Raw genomic sequence first — 19,478 nt, 5'->3', positions numbered from 1 at the left:
TTCACATTCCTATTTGATCATTTTTCTGGTAAAATCGTTCTCAAGGTCTGTCGGTAGCCAGGGAAATTCCAGGAAAAAATGTGAAAGTGACTTATTTGCAGAATCTTTATATCATGTATAGTTCTGGAAGTGAAGTAAACGTAATGCTGCCCGTATTTTCTAAAATTACTTTTATTCCAGTTTTTGGTGTTCCTTTTCACTCTCGTTCTGGCATTAATTCTAATTTAGCTTTACAAAAGAATTGAGTGACAAAAAGAAACCAAACAAAAAACAAGCAAAGAATCTTGATCTATTTAAAATAATTTTATTTTCCAGACACAGGCGAATGGTTTGAAGATATTGGCCTAGCAAGATGGCAACGGGTTTGAAAAATAGGATTCATAAGAGGTTACTTTTTTCAGGTAATGGTATTTTCCTATAATTTCCCCCAAACCTTTCATTTCCTCAAGTATGGCAGATTTTTAGGGCATGCTTGATGAATTAATTATGAAGAATAACTGCATTTTAAACTTGATTTTTAAAAATAGCAACCAGTTTTATAATATTCGTGGCCAATGAGTAGAGCAGCCATGGCATTTGATTCTTCGGAGTTTGGAAAATTTTTTGAAAGTTATTGCTTAACATTGCTTATCTCTTTTGACAATGATTTAGGCAGAACTCATTTGAAACTATCGGGCACTATGCTTAAACTCTATGACTATCTTGGGTAATTGAATTTAAAAATATAAGTATTAGAGGATTGTCTCTAAAAAGCCTACCATGTGCTCTGAATTCCTGGAAGATAGGCCTATATAAATTGCATAATAACAAATTGATGTTTTAACTTTTATCCTAGCTTTGTAATACTATATGGCATTTTATGGAACTATCCTCATACATATGCAGTGACTGAGATTTGAGCTCAGCTATCATGATGTAGGTAGTTTTCTTTTAGTGTTATTGAAGGACTTTGTGCCACTTAAAAATGTTTAATAACATAAATGATACATTTTCTTGATAAATTACCTTACACTGCTTTTGCCATTGTTTATAGGCATTAGCCTACATTTCCAACTTAATTATTAGTATTACCATCTAAGAGAGCCCAACAGAATCTTGGTTAATAAAGCAAGCCAAAATTTCCTCTGAAAAGAACCCTTATTTTTCTCCTCAACATAAAGAAGGTTCTTGAAAGAGACATCCAATTAATATTTTGGGGAAAATATCTACTCCCAAATGAACCGTTTTTCTACTAGGTCAGTATTTGATTTTCTTTTTTTTTCTGCAGCCTAGGCATCTTCTGATTTCTCTTTTATTTTCTGAAATTAAAACTGTATTGTTTGGAAGCTAACACTACAAACCATTTGGAATGAATAACTTCTCTCTGTCCTATATTTGCCAAAAAAAAAAAAGATACAGAAATGCCCTCAATTGAAACACAGCATTGAGCTCCTTTCTGTGGACTTCGAGAGTGCAAATTGATGAAGTTGGTGCTACTTCGATGTAAATGTAACGCTTTGACAGATCTTCGTCCATCGCCAACCAATATTGCATTCTCTCTTTTTAATAAACATGATAATAACAATTAGCTCTCATCACTTTGGGAGGCTGGACCTATTCCTTTCCATTTTAGTAAGAGTTCCTATGTCACATATATTCCAGAAATCTAGCAGTGTTCAAAGTACCCATCCTCAAATACTTCTGGCTCCAGGCCTTGGTCAGAGAGATCAAAGGAAAATAAGAGACTTGAAGTTTATTTTAAAATCTTTTCTTTTAGAAAGGAAATGAACATTTTTAAATAAAATAAAGTAAAGACCATTTTGAGGTGACTGGTTTGGATCCTACTTACTTCCACTTGCTGTTGTTGCTTCTTTGGATCTAAAAGTCAAGCCATGGAGCTGCAACTAAATTCTCGGTTTTGGCAACCTTCGCAGCGCCAGCCGGCTCCAAGCAATTGTACCCACGGCTCAGTCAGGGTGAAACAGGCGACAACGAAGCGTCAATGAACAGTTGCATCTCGGTCCCTATTCATCCTATTGTTGGCTTCCTGGTCTCTTGCTTTCACCTTTTGCCTTTGTGTACACAAGGGCCTGCTCTTTTCTCTGAATAATTCCCAAATTCAGCTCTGTCTTTTTTGTTATTGGTAGAGTCTCCCAGATTCTTGAGAAAGGAATGAATGTTCATATGTTGAGGCAAAGGAGATACATTTTTTGAGAGCCGGAATCTATAGACACTGCTAACAAAAATTGAAAAGGTCTCTTTTTAGGTCCTGCAAAGAGATGGAGGCATATTTTTTCCCAATGTCTAGAAAGGGGGATTATTTCGCTCTCCTCATGTGTCCTTGAAGTGCTTATGATTAAGACTGTCTTCAATAAAATTCACAAAAGAGGCTATTAATGAAAGTTCATTGTCTTGGATGTTCCATTCTTACATGTAGAACATTGGTTTTGAGGAAAGGAAGTTATGTTGACAAATGAAATACTTTTATAAGAAGGCCTCAGAAACATTCATTGCTACATCCTTGAACAGTTTTCGGGGAAGCAATTATACAATTTCTTTTCTGGTTCAAATTTTATAAAATATGCCCAACTTGCTAATTATTGGTGTTTGGACCAATAATGTGTGGGGGTCTGAGGGTGGAAACGTAAATACAAACTTTTCCTGAAGATGAATTTTTCAATTTAACCTAGCTGGAAATCTCATCTAGAGTAGTTTTCAGAAGATACTTGCAAGCCTCTTGGACGTGCCGGCTAGTTTATTCCAGCTGTTTTCCAGAATTCAAATAGGGAAGGAAAATCTCACCATCCTTTTTCATGTAATTACAGGTATTTAAAAAGATGAACTTGCATTTAGGCTCTCATGTTTTCCTCTCTCTCTCTGCCGACAGTTTAAAGAATTTTCTTTATTCTGCTGATTTTCCATACTGATATCACTTTGCCCAGATTGTGTGTTAAGGACTGAATAAATGAGTCTTCCATAGTGTTAAATAGTAAATGACGAGGTTTACCTAAAGCCCATTGTACCTGTAGAGTAAGTGAAAACAAAGGGAGATATGTTGGGGAGAACCTAGAAGATACAGGATGAAGTCTTTCCATTTCTGGCATAAAACGATAGAATGGCAGAATCTTTGGTTGGACTAATGGTTTTAACGTTTTATTTTCAGACATGTCAAACCCCCAAACGAGAGAAGATACCGAGGCCTGTTGCCACAAACCCGTAGATCCGAACTTGTGGTGATAGTCCACACAAGCTTGTGTCTATAGGTCTGTGTCTGTTAGGCAATCTCACAGACCGCGGGCTGTGGCTGTATGCCACTCAATATCCCTTCAAATGCCTTATTCTTCCTTTCTTCTCCTTATTTTCCTCTGTGAGTGGTAGAAATGGAAACAGGAGCTGGTATGGAGGAAGGAGACCTTTTGTTCCGAAATGGATGAAGGTCTTCAATGATTAATTTATAGGCTTGCCTTCAATTTCCTTATCTCTTATAACTACTCTCAGCTATCAAATTAAGAGACTCGGCTTGCAGGTGAGGCAGCAAGAATTTCGGTGACTCAGACAACTTACTGTTGAGTGATGAGTAAATTGATACATAAATAAGGGTTTGTTTTGTTTTCTGTAAGCCTGACTAATTGTTCTCAAAGTTATTATGATCTTTTTTGGAAACTGACAGAGACGTGTTTACAAGACCTATTTCACTCTGGTTTGAGTTGTACCTTGTAGCAATTCGTCCTCACCCATTGTTCTCCATGCACAGTCAAATCAGTCCTTATCTTTAAAAATAAAATTAACGGGAGGAATGGATGTGCTTAACTATTTATGCGTCTATAAATACCCAGCACTGTAAGAAAAAGAACTTTTTATAAAAAAGAAATAGCCTGTTGAAATCCAACTTCATACTTGGCCAGAGCTGTTTTATAAGTCTTCACCATGTTTAAAAGGCTGGAATGAAAATAATTTTATCCCCTTGCCTCTTAAATGTCACCATTGTGCCAGGATTGGAAAGCCAAACTGACTACAGATCAAAGCAAAACTGGCTATATTTGTCTCATTCCAACAATGTGAGCTGAAGAGTCTGTAAACAGAACCCAGGGTGAAAAGTTGATCAGATTTGGATAACTCTTAAACTTTTGCATTCCCTTTTGGTCAAACATAGGGCCAAGAATTCTCTCTTTTTTGGGGGGGGAGGGGCAGCCTATTCTAACAAAAAGAGTTCAATATGAAGTAGTTATTGAGTTAACATCAGCAAGAAGTTTGAAATTCAAATAGATACACTTTATTTCATTAAATGCTGTTTCCTTTTAAGAGCCACACTATTCAGAGATACCTAGAACTCTTTCTTCTATGAAGTATATAAAAATGAAATTTTGTAGGAATTAGGAAGGCCCAGATAGAGATCACAAACGTTTGAAGGGTAGACTCAAGCTCTGTAAATGCTGCACCCAGAGAATATTGTGTGTATGCATTTCCTTTGCGTTTGCTCTGCATAGTATAGAGGAGGGTTGTCTATACATCTCAATGTCCAGCTTGCCGAGAAATCATTGCTTTATTATGGAATGATGGAACATTACATCCAGAAGAGAAAGACTGTCCCCATTGGTGTGTATCATGTATTATTGTTTGCCCAAGGCCTTTAACCACCCATTAAGCAAACAATCTACTTGGTTGGTTTTACATGCCTCTTTGAAGTGGTTGACTTAGAACGGATAAGCTGCTAGCAGATTAAACTTGTACCTTCCCTGGATAAACACCTGTGTTTGATAAAGACAAAATCACATCTCTACTCATCATCCCTTTAACCTGCTGTTAAGTGTGTGACCAGTGGAACCAATGCAGTTCATGAATCCAAGGGGACACTGAGCTGCCTGTATTCCCTGTACAGGAACAACACAAAGACTGCTGGATGGCCAGTAGGTGACTGCCAGGTGGTTTCTTTTAAGGAGGTTTTTTAAACCCATTACCCCAAGAAAAAGATTATGCAGAACAGTCAATCTTTTCAAAGTTTCTAAAAGAACTAAGACATTATTATTTGATTTACCTGGCTAGAAAATATTCTAGTGGAAAGCCCAAAACCCCTGGACACTGGCCACAAGAAACAGGATATTAAATATTTTACATGATGATGAAATTCAGTATTTTTCCCTTCTTCCATGTTCATGAATGAATGGTTCTGTGGATATTAATTATTCTCTTGGGGCTCCCTCAGAGTGGACCACATATTCTGCAGGAAGCTGAAGAAAGTAAAATAATTTCAGGTTTCCCCAGAAAGACTCTAAAAATATATACTTAGTAGTCATTATTGCAGTAGTTTTTACAAGTTTTATTAAAATTCTCAAATCACCACTATCAAAATACATTTATTAAGCTGTAACACCAGGATATAGTTTAGATTTGTTTTTTTTAAACAGAAAAAAAATAATTCTTATTCCAAGAATTGGAGTTGATAAAGCAATTCAGCCCTCGTCACCAGAGTTTGGAGGGGAGGAAGGAACTGATATTTAGTTTGAAAAGGTTTCTTGTTTGTCTTCCAAAATTAATAAATGTATTTCTCTACATGGGAAAATGGTGTGTGTAGATAGAATTAACTCTGAATTTTAAGTTAATATGATTTCTTATTTTTCAATGTGCTTACCAATCATTCCCCAAGATTTGTTAGGTCCTATGGATCCTTGTCTGCTGACTATGGTATTTAACCTCATCAAATGTCCCCAAGACTCTCTAAGTAAGATTTTAAAAGCTTCTTATGTCTGTAATACTGCTGAAACTTTACAGAGAAGTCAATATGAATGACTCTTCAAAAAATGTCAAGGATCTATTAATACCTAACGTGTTGCTCATTAAAGTATGAGTTGGAATAAAGCCACTTTTTTCTTTCATTGTAGCCATATGGCTAGAAAAATTATAAGATTCATTCACTCTGTCATTCATTCAACAAAGAATTCTTAGAATGTGTTCAGTACTTTGCTAAAGAGTGAAGATATAACTCGGACTTCTAAAAACTGCTTATCTGGTCAGGAGCCCCTTTGCAGAATTGCATGTCAACCAAACATTTTAATGAATAATATATTTTAATCACAACATTTGTCCAACTTCCCAATATCTAATCAATATAGAACATGTTTACTAATGGGGAGTCCCTGCTTTTCCATAATCTCAGACACTCAGTGTTGTTTGAGGTTCATCCTCACTTCATTTAGGGGGGTTGGCTGCTGGTAGCACTTAAAACCTCAATGTTCAATAGACTGAGAGTCTGTTTACATGTAATCTGAATACTTTTGGAATAGATTTTTTAAAGTTAAAGAGTACAATAGATTCTCTATAGCTAAAGATGTATAACTACAGTTCTCCTATAAATGCTTCTTATTTTATTTTTTACTTCCTCTTTTCAGTAAGACTTTTTGTGACATCATTCCATATCATAATTGCGTGTTGTTATTACATGCCTACAAATATTTAACTAATTATGTAATGAGCCATAATTGCACTAATACATGATAATAGGCTAAAATCAGTGTAAATAAACAAGGAAATTCACACAACCAAAAGAGCAGGGTATTGAAAACCATTAGTATTCTAAGAGCAACATTTTTTTATCTTTGACCCCTAGAAGAAGAATGTACATGGAGAAAGATGAATTTTTCCATTTCCAGATATTTAAAAGCTCTATAAGCTATATGTTTAGGCTAATATACTAGTGTTCTGGCACATTGTAACTTATCCTCTCTTTGTTGTATTTTCTTTTGGCAACTCTTACCTGCCCCTCCACTGCCTTGTTTCCCATTCATAAGGGCTATATCCTGACTGTGTTTATAGAATCAGGCAATTGGCCAATGCAAGGAAAATGAAAGAAATTCAAATGCAAAGGAAAGAAAATGAAATATATTTTCTTTTAGTGTCCCAGTGAATATTAAATCTTACACATAAGTGAGCATCTAGAGGCAGATGACTCACAGTGACTCTTTGAATTTCCATGTGAGATCCAGGATTTAAGGCAAACTTGCCAGTTGAATGCAGCCATTCTGCAATTTTTTCCCCCTCTGGAATCTTGATAGCAAATCCATCTTACTCTGATTGAAGTTACAATACAAATGGAAGAACAAGGGACCTGACATAAAAATAAAAATCACCTGGCCCTTCACTTTAGGTTCATTTACACTCACACTTTATCTGTTCATTCATACATTTTTGTTTTCACTCAACAAACGTATTTTTAAGTCTCTACTACGTGCCAGGTAGTAGGCACGCAAAGTGGTAGTAGATTTGCAAAGAAGAGTAGTGCAGCCCCATATTCAATAGCTCAGGGTCTAGTGAAGGAGACAGACAGATAAATTATAATGCAATGGTGTTAGGGTTAAACTAGAAATGTGTATATGAAGTTAGGAGATAATCAGAAGAAGAATTCTTTGAATTGACGCTTGAAAGATAAATGGGAGTTTGCTTGGTAAAACTAATTTCCCAGTCTTTTCCCCAAAACCAAGTAGCATTGATCCAACAGAGGCAGCCTCCTCAAAATAGCAGCTCCACTTCATGATAGCTGCATGAGGGAATAGGGTTGGAAAAATTGGAAAAGTAATCCTTCTCCAGGTTAGTAGAGTAGCATGGAGAAACACCAGCTCTGCAGCATTTGGATCTATGTTTTGAACACAGTCAGCACCATAGAATTATCACTCTTCATTTCCCCATGTGCGCAGACACTCCTCCATCTCTGTATCCCTAGGCCCAGCTCCTTTGTGGAACGGCCTTTACCAGGCAAAACCAGAGTCTAGCTGAGCAATGAGGAGAGACGGCCATCAATAGACCACAGAGCAGTCCTCGTGGAGAATACAAACCTGACCAAACATGAGTTCACATGGAGATAGGAAATCATCAAGCTTGTGAGAGTCTGTCTGCTACTCCAGCATCTACTGGGGCTGAAGATAAAGGAAAGACCCCATTTAAAGATTAAACGTACAAACAGGGAAATTTACCATGTTCCCTTAAAAGAAAAAAATACAGAGTCACATTTTTATATGTTGCTAAATAAACTACTGGAGACAGACTTTACGAAAAAAATGCTGAAACAGTCAATTCTGGAAGGAGGGACACTTTATCAATATATGAACTATGTAATATATATGATAAATCCTGTTGAGTGAACGTTCAACATAGCTTCCGTATATGTTTATCTCTACTTTGCTCAGAATCCTGTTATCTATATCTTTTCACTGTGTTTTGGCATAAGCTATTTCCCCTTGTTTATTGACCCTTTAGAGATTCCAGTTTTTCAGTTTCGCCAGGGAAACATTTGTTTTCCTAATCCTTTTTTCAATTGTCCAAGTTTAAATATTGGTCTACTTTTGTATTCTGTCAACAGATACCAGGGGTCATTATAATGATCAGAAGAACTGCCATTATATAACATTACCATAATTTTCATGCACAAATAATTTCTGGAAGACCAATCCCAAGTATTTCCTCCCTTCCTGTATACACAATAATCTCAAACCAAGGTTCTTGTGTTATTTTCTCTACCGTCAGACCCTTTGATATGTTGTCTCTTATGAATGGCCCAAATAGGTGACAGCACGAAGAATAATTATAAGACTAACTTGCAATTTCATTGCTTAAGAAATGGTAGCTTTCCAGCCATTATGACTGCATGTTCCCAGGTTGAGGTAGTAGGTTGTATAGTTTAGAATTACATCAAGGGAGATAACTGTACAGCCTCCTAGCTTTCCTTGGGTCTTGCACAAAGCAACATGCCGAGAACGCTCATGATTCCTCTGGGCCTTTTTTTCCTAGGAAAGCCTATGAAAGGTAAGATTGGGTACTGGTATTTTAGAATTCAGCTTTTGTTTAATTCTTGTACCCATACTGTATTTTCATGTACTGTTTCTTTGGATTTTCACTTACCAAAAATGTGAGACACTGAGAGATTCAGTATATCAGTTATCCATTGTCACAATAATGCTGCATAATAAACAACACAACACTTCAGTGGCATACAACAATAAACATATATTTAGCTCATGAGTCTATGGATCAGTGATTTAGATGGGGCAGTTTTTCTGGTCTTGGTTGGTCTCATTCATTCTGGCTGTCAGCTCTAGGATGGGGTCACTAGGATGACTGGGGCAACTCAGTTCTATTCCATGTGTCACATCTTCCAACAGGCTAGTCCTAGCACATTCTCATGGTTAAGGCAGAGGAGCAAGAACAAGAATAAGCCAAATGGCTAAAATATTTTGCAAGCTTCTTACTCTTTATGTTTGCTAATACCTCATTGGTCAAAGAATGTCACATGACCAAATCTGGAGCCAGAGTGGAAGACACTACAAAGTTTCTTGGCAAAGGGCATAAACTCAGGAAGGCATGACAAATTGGGGCCGTTTTTGCAATCACATTGCACTTTCTTGGATTTCATCAAATTGAAAGTAATTGTGTACTCTCCATCCTCAGAAGCTCCTAAGATCAAGAGCCATGTTTGTGAATTCATACCTTGGAATTTAAGCTAAGCTGGTCTTTGTCTGAATGCTGTTTATATCTCTGTTAATGAGATATGCTCCAACTAACTTCTGTGGAAAAATTGCCAAGAGACTGGAAAGGTAATAATTTGGGGATTGATTATATCAGAGTATAAGGCTTGGTCATTTCATGGTGATAACCAATGTCATGAGTGATGGACATTTTACCTGACTTAGACTCAACTCACACAATCTACACAGAGCATATGGGCAGCAAACCATCACTAGAATACAAGTCTGTTGTCTAGAAGGGGGTTGCTCCAAGCCCAGACACTTTTGAATAGAAAATGCAGACAGGTAGTCAGAAGGTACTTAATGAGGTTATTTAATCCATTTTATTTTTCTGGCATTTTAATACACAACATATGTAAAAGAGAATGGTTTTCCAGCCTCTACCTATAGTTCTCTCTCTCTAAGCTGCCTTAAAAAAAAGATGAGATCCCTGTGTCATCATTTTGATTCCATGCTCAAACATTTTCATGGTGCGTCCTAGTGATTGTTACATTACTAAGAAGTCAAGGATAACTAGCCCCAGCTGTGATGATGAAGCACAGCTAAACGTTCAGTGTTTTAGGCCACCTAGCAAGTCTACAGCAGAACTGGGAGCAAGGCAGTGAGGCTCCTGTACAGTCTTCATTTCTTAGCTTGTTCATTCATCCTTTAGAAGGGCTTGTGGCCTCGCTCTAGAAGACACTGTCATTATTTTGTCACATTTATTATGAGTTTGACATGAAACACAGTTATTACCTGTATCTGTGTTGAATAAGAGTTTGTGTATTAAACATCTGTAGCCACTTGACATATGAGGACCTACTTAGTACTGTTTATACATTTATATAGCCTTGTTTTTTTTTAATCAAGTCATCTTCCTGTACAAGACAATAACGTCCTGTCCTTTTCAGTAGCATAAACTTGAGTGGTTTCATGTAGCCGTGGTTCCTAAAGGTAAAGTAGTGTTTGTTTGGGGTTCTGCTTCTAAAGACAAAGTAACTTTCATATAATTGAGTTTCTACTGACTTAGTAATAAGATTGTATCTTCTCGAGTTTAAATAATGCCCTATTTGCTTTCTGAATGGCTGTGGTGTTTAGGAGGTTCATACTGTTGTGTGTTTCAGCCAATAGCACATGGTAGGACAAAGAGTTTGGGAACTGCAAGGAAAATAAATTCTGTTGGAGGCCACTTTAGACACATTTTAGTGTGAGTTTCAGCAGTAATGGATGGGTAAAGTGTTATTCAAAATGATTCGTTCCTTATGTTCATCTTTGGTGAGTATATGCTCTGTTTCCTCAGGGAAACTCTTTACTGACTTTTATATCTGACAATCATTCTTAGTCCCAGCGATCCCAAATATACTGTTAATACAAATAACCATAGTATCTTCTGGGAATTAATCTTAGAATTAAAAAAAAAAAAAAGAGTTGCTGCATGTTGCATTTAAATTATAATATCTGTATGGGTGGCGTAAATGTTATTTTAATTTTTCAGAATCTGGTAATTTAATCCAGTTATTTTCTAACACACTGATAAGCTTCAAATCATAAATGGGTTGCTAGCATCTTGATCTTCTTCATCAGTCAAGGAATGTTTTGCTGACGCAATTTAAGGAGACTCTGGCTAGTCAGAATAGTGAGTTTATAAACTTTCTGGAACACAGGTCATTTGTACTACTTTATTTGTGTGCATCAGATTATTTTTGACTTGGTTTATTAGTAGAGACATTTAACTAGTATATGATAATGCAGTCAATTTTCTTCTTGTACTGGGTAAGTATGCACTTCCAAAAACGTTCTTGTAAGGACAAACACTAACATCCTCAAAGTTGGCTCTGGCTCATTATCTTTTCTGAGCTTTCTGAAGACCCAGGGAGAAATGAGTGATCCAAGCTTTTCTTAACTCAACCACTATATGTTTTCTACATACTTAGTGCAAGCTTTGACTGCAAATATAATAACCCCTTACATCATTACTATTTTTGTTCCCCTCTACTTTTCCTTTTATCTCTTGCCCTCCAAATTCTAACCCCACCGAAACACTCGTTTTTCTATTCTGAGTAAGACCAATCTCTGGTGGTGTTTAATAGCTTATTTTCCTAACAGTTGTACTTCCAAATTCTATTGAAAGCATCCTTTAAGTAGTGCCTGACATGAATCTACTGAGATCTTGTTAAAATACAGATTCTGATTCAGTAGGTCTAGATGGGGCCTGAAATTCTACATTTCTAACCAACTCGTAAGTGAGGCTGATGCTGTTGGTTTATGGAGCCCACTCTTGGGTAGCAAGGTTTTACATAATCAAATGCTTCTAAATTCTAGGATGTCCAGGCATTTAGGCTGAGGGTAAGAATTTGGAGACAGTTTCCCATCTTTAGATAAAGTTCCTCCTTTACTTGTAGTGACACAGCTTATCTTTTTAAAAATCTTATTTCCCTTCACGAATACAGAACCCTAAGATCCAGCACTATGAAAGTTGCATTTTAGAAATAGGGACATTGTGACATTGAGTATAGTCCTAAAGATCTTCATATCACAGTGGTCATTCATTCAACAGAAGCATCTTTGAATAGCATGTGTAAAGAGAATTCAGCTGCGGGCGTGAGTGCAGGTGCCAAACCTGGTTCTGCCATACTCAAATCATTTAAACTTTCTGAACATCAGTGTCCAAATATGTAAATTCAAGGGCTAGAATTGGATAATTTCTGAGGTGCCTTTAATATAGAATATTGTACAATTCTGGGACTGTCATTCAGGAATCTTAGGGACCAGGATTTTTCTTCTTAGCCTCTGTATCCTCCTGTCTTATAACATGGAAGGGGATATTCCCAATTCTACCTCTGTACTATCAAAGGGATGTGAGCAGAATGGTGAGGGACAATCTGCAGTAATGGTTACCACAATAAGCTACTAATACCGAAGGCCACATTAAAGCAATGGAAAAAGTAGCTTAAGAAAACAGTAAATATTAATCCCCATGTTCCTTCCATGGTTTGCAGATCACTAGGGTAATAATAAAGAGAAGTAAATTAATTTCTACCTAGTTAACGTCTATGAAAAGGGTATGTTAAAGCACTGAATATCATTTTAAAGAAGAGATTATCTCAGTGGTGAACAGGAGGGAGATATGCAGGATATGTGAAATTCACCACCTCCTTCCCTGGTTCCTGTTTGTTCTCTTTCTAAACAAAAATTATGTGCTTCGTGCTCCACGGCCAACTGCAGTATGGAGCACATGAGAGCTTCTGTGGCCCTTCTCAACCCTTTTACATCAGTCACAGAACTCCCACTGTTCTGTGTTAATGCAAAATGCAATAACGTTTAGCATCAGGACATCTCTGAGTCAAGAGGTTAACGGAAAACACATCTCCCATTGTGTTCGTGCAGCTCTGATACTGTTAATGGTGAAAACACCATGGAGACAAATAGATCTCTCTTTATTCAGGAAGCTTTGAGTGAAGAGAAAATATATATGACATCTTTACAACATGAGAGCCCTCTCTATATGGTGCATTAAGGAAGGATGGAGGAGGGGAGAAGTTCACGTAATATTGTGCTTGATACAGCTTGAGTCTTGTCTGGAGGAGAATTCTGTCTCCTCTATTTTCTTTCTGTTGCTTTAGCAAATAGTTCCAGTTCTAGTAGGGAGGAGTGGATTTAACCTTTCAAGGTACAAATTCAGGAAAAGAAGACTCTTTGAATAAGCATAGTGGAAGGCTTTATGGGTATTGTCTAAAATGTGACCAGAAGAGATATATGATGACATAGCTGCCTCTTTCTTTCTTTTTCTACTTTTGTGCATCTTGTCTTTCTCTGTTGTGCGTTTCAGATATGGGGTCTGTGGACCAATATCTTTGTGAAAGGAAACCAAGGCAAAAAACCAATACATGATAATTACGCTGAGATTTTTTTACTTGAAAATTACCTGAAAATAGACTGTGTGTTCTGTATGGCCATATAAAGATCATATGCTAGCATATTTTTGTGGTCTTGTTATCCATGCACTTGAGAATGTCCCTCAGGGAAATCTTTGTCAAGGTCACTTCTTGTTCCTATAGAACTTTAAAAAGAAATTTGTTTTGTAGTTCATGAATTGTGATCAAAACCTAAATCAGGATATTCCATTTCTTTAGGACCTAAAGACTTTTTACTCTGTGGTAAAAAAATTCTGGATCAAGAATCCCTTCAGGGGGTTACTTGCACAGTTTAGAAGTACCAAATAGTTATCAAATTTTCTATGTTACATGTGGTCTTTGAAACATTTGGAGGATATACATTATTGATTACCATTCAATCCTGTCAGATGACTGCACTGGCTTTCGGGGTGGGGGTGGGGGGAAGAGAGTGGGGATTTGCTTTTTTTTTTTTTTTTTTTGGTGAGGAAGATTAGCCCTGAGCTAACATCTGTTGCCAATCCTCCTCTTTTTGCTGAGGAAGATTGGTCCTGGGCTAACATCCGTGCCCATCTTCCTCTACTTTCTATGAGATGCTGCCACAGCATGGCTTGACAAGTGGTGCATTGGCCCATGCCCAGGATCCAAACCTGTGAATCCTAGGCCACCAAAGTGGAGCCCGTGAACTTAACTGCTACACCACTGGGCTGGCCCCTGCATACAGTTTTTACACTGAACTGGAAACTTCTAAACATGTTTCCAGAGCAGCCTGATGCACTGCAATACTAGTACTCTAATTGTTGATTCACTTGCATCAAGGGTAGCCAAATTTCATGTATAAAAGTTCATCAAGTCCAAGAAAGAAGGAAAGGAATTCCAGAATGACTCATTGTTTAATGAATAAGGCCCCAAGTGTTCTGTGGTTGCCATTTTTATATTTGAATAAAATGTATAGAATTCAAATCATAACTTGAATTCCAAATTGGGGCAGCTCATGCTCAATGGTGAGGCTGCAGTGTTATAGCAATATGCTGCTTCTGGTCAACTGCTAATAAGCAACTTCAAAACATAAATGGGCCACACACTCATGATGTGTGTTCTGAATCCTCTAAGGGTTTAAGAGTCTTTTAATCTATTTGTAGCTTTTTATTATTGAGTAATGAAGTGCTGCTGATATACTGGAACCAATAAGCAAAACACATATTAAATCAAGCATTATTCTAGGAGAATATATCCCTAAAGACTGAACAAAAAGGTACAAAATGAATTTATGGGAAGTAAACTTATTTTGAGAGGGTGAAGAAACTTTTTATTACCTTCCACGACCAAGAAGTAGAGTTTTCTGGTTAATCAACAGAATTTTTAACAAAATTGCCAGATACGAGATACATAAATGACCAGTTTAAAAAAGAAAGATTATATTCTGCTTAAAGCTAAAATTGTTCTAAATACAATGTAATATTTCCTTAAGATTTGTAAGTTATTCAGAATCTTGTATGCTTCAAGATCAGCATTATAAAGCTAAATTTAGGTTGTATAGTTAGTTGACATGTAGAAGTGCCAATTATAGACCTCAGCTTGGCAGAATACTATTTAAACTAGATTTTACCATTTATGTTCTATGGCTTAAGCTGGAAACTCATGTTAGTATTGACTGTGATCTCATCAAATGGAAAACTGCCAAAATATTCTATTGTAAATTAAACACTACTCTTAACCAATCTACCAAAATATTTAGTTCTAAATACAGCACATACATTATCCTGTGAACTTGTGTGGTTCTAAATTTAGCCAGCTCTGTTGGCTATTCTCTGCCTTGCCAGATCTTCCCTCTACCTTTTCCCATCCTGTTCTGTACTCTCGAGGTTGACCTTCATGGGCTGCCTCAACAATCCCTTTTACCCTCTGGGTTCTGAATGTGTTTGGCCAAAGGGAGGGAAGGCTGGAGACCTAAAGGAAAATGGAGAGAGAAGTTAGAGTACTTAATCCTCCTCACTTTCTTCCTGCAGGCCATGAGGTTGACCTAGCTTCATTTCTTACTGAAGATGGTGGCCACCTCTTATAGTTCTAGTTCTCTCTTTAGCTTACTTTTTTTTTTAATTGAGGTAACATTGGTTTATAACATTATATAAATTTCAGATGTACATCATTATAATTCAACTTCTCTATACATTACATTGTATTCACCACCAAAAGTCTAGTTTCCATCTGTCACCATACAAATGACCCCATTTACCCATTTCACCCTCCCCCAACCTCTTTCCCTCTGGTAATCATCAATCTGTTCTCTGTATTTATGTGTTTGCTGTTGTTGTTGTTTTATCTTCCACATACGAGTGAGGTCATATGGTATTTGTCTTTCTCTGTCTGACTTATTTCACTTAGCGTAATACCCTGAAGGTCTATCCCTGTTGTTGCAAATGGCAAGATTTCATCTTTTTGTTATGGCTGAGTAGTATTCTACTGTATATATATACCATGTCTTCTTTTTTTTTTTTGATTTATTTATTTATTTATTTATTTATTTATTTTTAATTTTTTATTGCAATAACATTGGTTTATAACATTGTAAAAATTTCAGGTGTACATCATTGTACTTCTATTTCTGCATAGATTACATCATGTTCACCACCAAAATACTAATTACAACCCATCACCACACACATGTACCGAATTATCCCTTTCACCCTCCTCCCTCCCCCCTTCCCCTCTGGTAACCACCAATCCAATCTCTGTCCCTATGTGTTTGTTTATTGTTGTTATTATCTACTACTTAATGAAGGAAATCATACGGTATTTGACCTTCTCCCTCTGACTTCTTTATCCATTCATCCATTGATGGGCACTTAGGTTGTTTCCAAGTCTTGGCTATTGTAAATAATGCTGCAGTAAACATAGGGGCGCATATATCTTTTTGAATTAGTGTTTTCATGTTCTTTGGATAAATAGCCAGAAGTGGAATAGCTGGATCACATGGGGTAGTTCTATTCTTACTTTTTTGAGGAACTTCCATACTGTTTTCCATAGTGGCTGCACCAGTTTACATTCCCACAAGCAGTGTATGATGGTTCCCTTTTCTCCACATCCTCTCCAACACTTGTTATTTCTTGTCTTGTTAATTATAGCCATTCTGACAGGTGCGAGGTGATATCTCATTGTAGTTTTGATTTCTATTTCTCTAATAATTAGTGATGTTGAACATCTTTTCATGTGCCTGTTGGCCATCTATATATGTTCTTTGGTAAAATGTCTGTCCATATCCTCTGCCCATTTTTAAATTGGGTTGTTTTATTTTTCCTTGGTGAGCTGTATGAGTTTTTTATGTATTTTGGATATTAACCTCTTATCAGGTATATGATTTGCAAATATCTTCTCAATCAGTAGGTTGTCTTCTTGTTTTGTTGAGGGTTTCTCTCTAGCTTCTGATAACTGCTCCCTCAAGTTGTTCTCTCAAGATTAGGTGTGGTAATGACTTCCCCCTGTTGTTAGTCCTTGGACACTTAATCATCCCTTTTTGGTCTGTCTTAACTCTGCCCAATCTTTGCAAAGAATCCTTTCACTACATGTCCCTCAGTTTCCCCATCTGAGTGTGCTATTTTCTTGTCTAGACTCTGATTTTCTAGCTAAAGTAAACATAAGCTAGATAACAGAAATTAGTCATTTGCTTTCTATCTTGTGTGGGAGATGAGGGATAGGGGAATAGATATTTATCTTTTCTATAATACTGTAAGCTCTGGAACGGCAGGGACCATATCTAATACCTCCTTTATAATTCTTTACAACACCTGCAAAGGGCTTAGCTCACGGTGCATGCTCAGTGCACGTGGAGAGTCTTACTGAGTTCCTCTGAAATCCTCAAATTTGTTATAGGCTTAAATGGAATGTAGGCTCTTGACTTAGGATGTAGACTTCAAGAAGTCAAGGACCACATAATTTTTTCAGCAGCATTTCTAATATAATATAATATCATATGACAAAAAAATCATACCCACTCTAGAAATTCTAACTTGATAAAAATAGAAGATTTACTTCATGGGTTAGGTTGATTTATGTTTAGTAGATGAGAAATAATTCGATTTAAAATGTTTAGATCTAATTTTCCTTTTATATTACCAACTCATCCTCTAGTATTTGTTAGTTTTTTCTATTTGTGCTATTTTTTATATATTTATTTATATGGCTTTCACCTCTTCAGTAGTTTTGACAATCATCTGAATATAATCTGGATAGAGGGAACATATAGATTGAAATAGGAATTAAGAACTGCAGGATAAAGAGAATAGTTACCAGAATAGGTATCTTCCCTATTTGTTTAAGGTTCATATTGCTGGTTTGCTCTTTGACATTACCATGATGCCAAACCTCTCCATACTTTAAATTTCAAAATTACTCCCAATTCTATGAGATACAGCAAATGGAAATGGAAAGCACTGATTCATAAAGTAGTAAGTTGTTATCGTATTGTATTCTATTGTATTCATTTCCTACTTAGTGCAAATCAATGTTTTAATATCTAATTGCTCTGAAACTTGTGAAAATAGATTAGGAAAAAGTTAGGAAGAAATTGCCTTTTGACTTTCTTTACTGAAAGGAAACTGCCGGACTAGTTCAAAGAGCAGATTCCTTACTGTTCATATTTTGCAAACAAGATCATTTCTTCAACAAATGGAGGCAGTTGGAACATTGTCAACTCAGATAAGTTAAACTTTGTGTCTCCCTGATAAGTGAAACTGTTTAATGATAATTTTACTAGTCCACTTGGGAAGTGACCAAAGAACTATTAGATAAGTTAAAACAACAAAAAAAAAGCATGGAAAATATTTTTGCCAACTGTTTCTTCTTGGCCTCCTGGCAGAGATCAACAGTTACGTTCCCTATCTAGGGACTATCTCTTGTGGGCCAGACCGGATGATCTAATAGGTCTTTACAATCTGTAAATGCTGTGACTTTTATCCCCAAGTGAACTACATAGTTTATTTACATAGAAACACACTCACAGGCTTAAGGAAATGCAGTATGACTAATGCTAAGGAAAGTGAGCCAGGATGACTCAAGTGACTTTTTTTCTAAATAGGATAAGTAAATTAAAATCATAGACATTCTCTCTAGTTCCCTTCCAGCGTCTCAATATGTAGATTTTAGATGTCAGAATTCCAGTAGTGAATTAGTTTTTTGCCACCAGCAAATTATAAACGTGTTGTCCTGTTAAATCAGTAAACCTTTGCCGTACTTATCAAGAAAGCTGTACTTATCTTCAATGAGATTTAGTTTAATTGTTGTTTTAATTTCACCTTCTATCCCAGGCACATGGGAAATTAAAAATGTTGGGAATGATAGAAAAATAAAAATGGCTAGAAAAATACAAGCATGATGAATAAAGCATAATCACTGTGCATTTCAACTTTATTAAGAACGTGTTTTCATGCCTTATGCTACATTTATCTAGACAAATGAAGCATTGGGAGGAATGTCAATTTTTTAATAAAAAAATTGTTTCCTCAGGACTGTGTTGGCAAAGACAACATTTTTAAAGACTATTTTTTTCTCTACGTTGTATAAACATTTTATGCTTTCCCCATCAGGTAATACTTTGAATTGTCTATCTGGGACTAAAAATCAAAATTGTTTTTATTGTTGCTGTTGTTGATTTTAATTATTTTTTAATCTACTCTCCTGCATACCTGACATGAGGCCCCCTTAAAAATAAATATAGGGGCAGTCAAGAGATCTTACTTCCAGAGGGCTTAGAACTTCTCAGCTGATTCCCTGCCCAACTCACTCTGGCATACATAGGTTAGAATAATGTGGTTAAGATATACCAATTAAGAAGGCAGATGACAAAACCCTAATATTACCCATGGATCATGTACCTAAGACAACTGGATAAACTTGAGGCCATTCTTTATTTTCAGAGGAGGTGCCTGCTTGCCTATCCTTTCTGATGAAAATGGGGGTAGTGAGGAATTCTGTCTGGGGGCTTGATGATCAGTCCCTTCTATTTCGCTTTCTGCTTTCAGGGTCTTGATTTATTGCATTGAGGAAACAGGCATTGTAAATATACTGCATTGCTTTCTGATATCCCATAGCTTATTGTACAGTTGATTATGTTGCTTAT

The 19,478-nt window shown here is 36.5% G+C and overlaps 1 long non-coding RNA gene across 8 annotated transcripts in view; it reads left to right on the top strand.

Moving 5' to 3' along the window:
- The window catches only part of LOC106801400 (uncharacterized), a 124,869-nt gene that overhangs the window by 59,815 nt on the left and 45,576 nt on the right, over positions 1-19,478 (top strand). For 4 of the 8 annotated variants that reach the window (XR_015552747.1, XR_015552746.1, XR_015552745.1 and 1 more), the window contains one exon: positions 316-3,183. This is a non-coding gene — a long non-coding RNA (uncharacterized LOC106801400). Of the gene's footprint in view, positions 1-315; positions 3,189-19,478 lie in introns of those variants that run through there. The other 4 variants (XR_015552743.1, XR_001390746.2, XR_015552742.1 and 1 more) reach the window with 2 other exon arrangements.

The sequence above is a fragment of the Ceratotherium simum genome, chromosome 7, assembly GCF_057802395.1.
Source record: "Ceratotherium simum simum isolate JZ-2026a chromosome 7, ASM5780239v1, whole genome shotgun sequence".
Lineage (NCBI taxonomy): Eukaryota > Metazoa > Chordata > Mammalia > Perissodactyla > Rhinocerotidae > Ceratotherium > Ceratotherium simum.
This window is presented reverse-complemented; position numbering and strand designations above follow the sequence as displayed.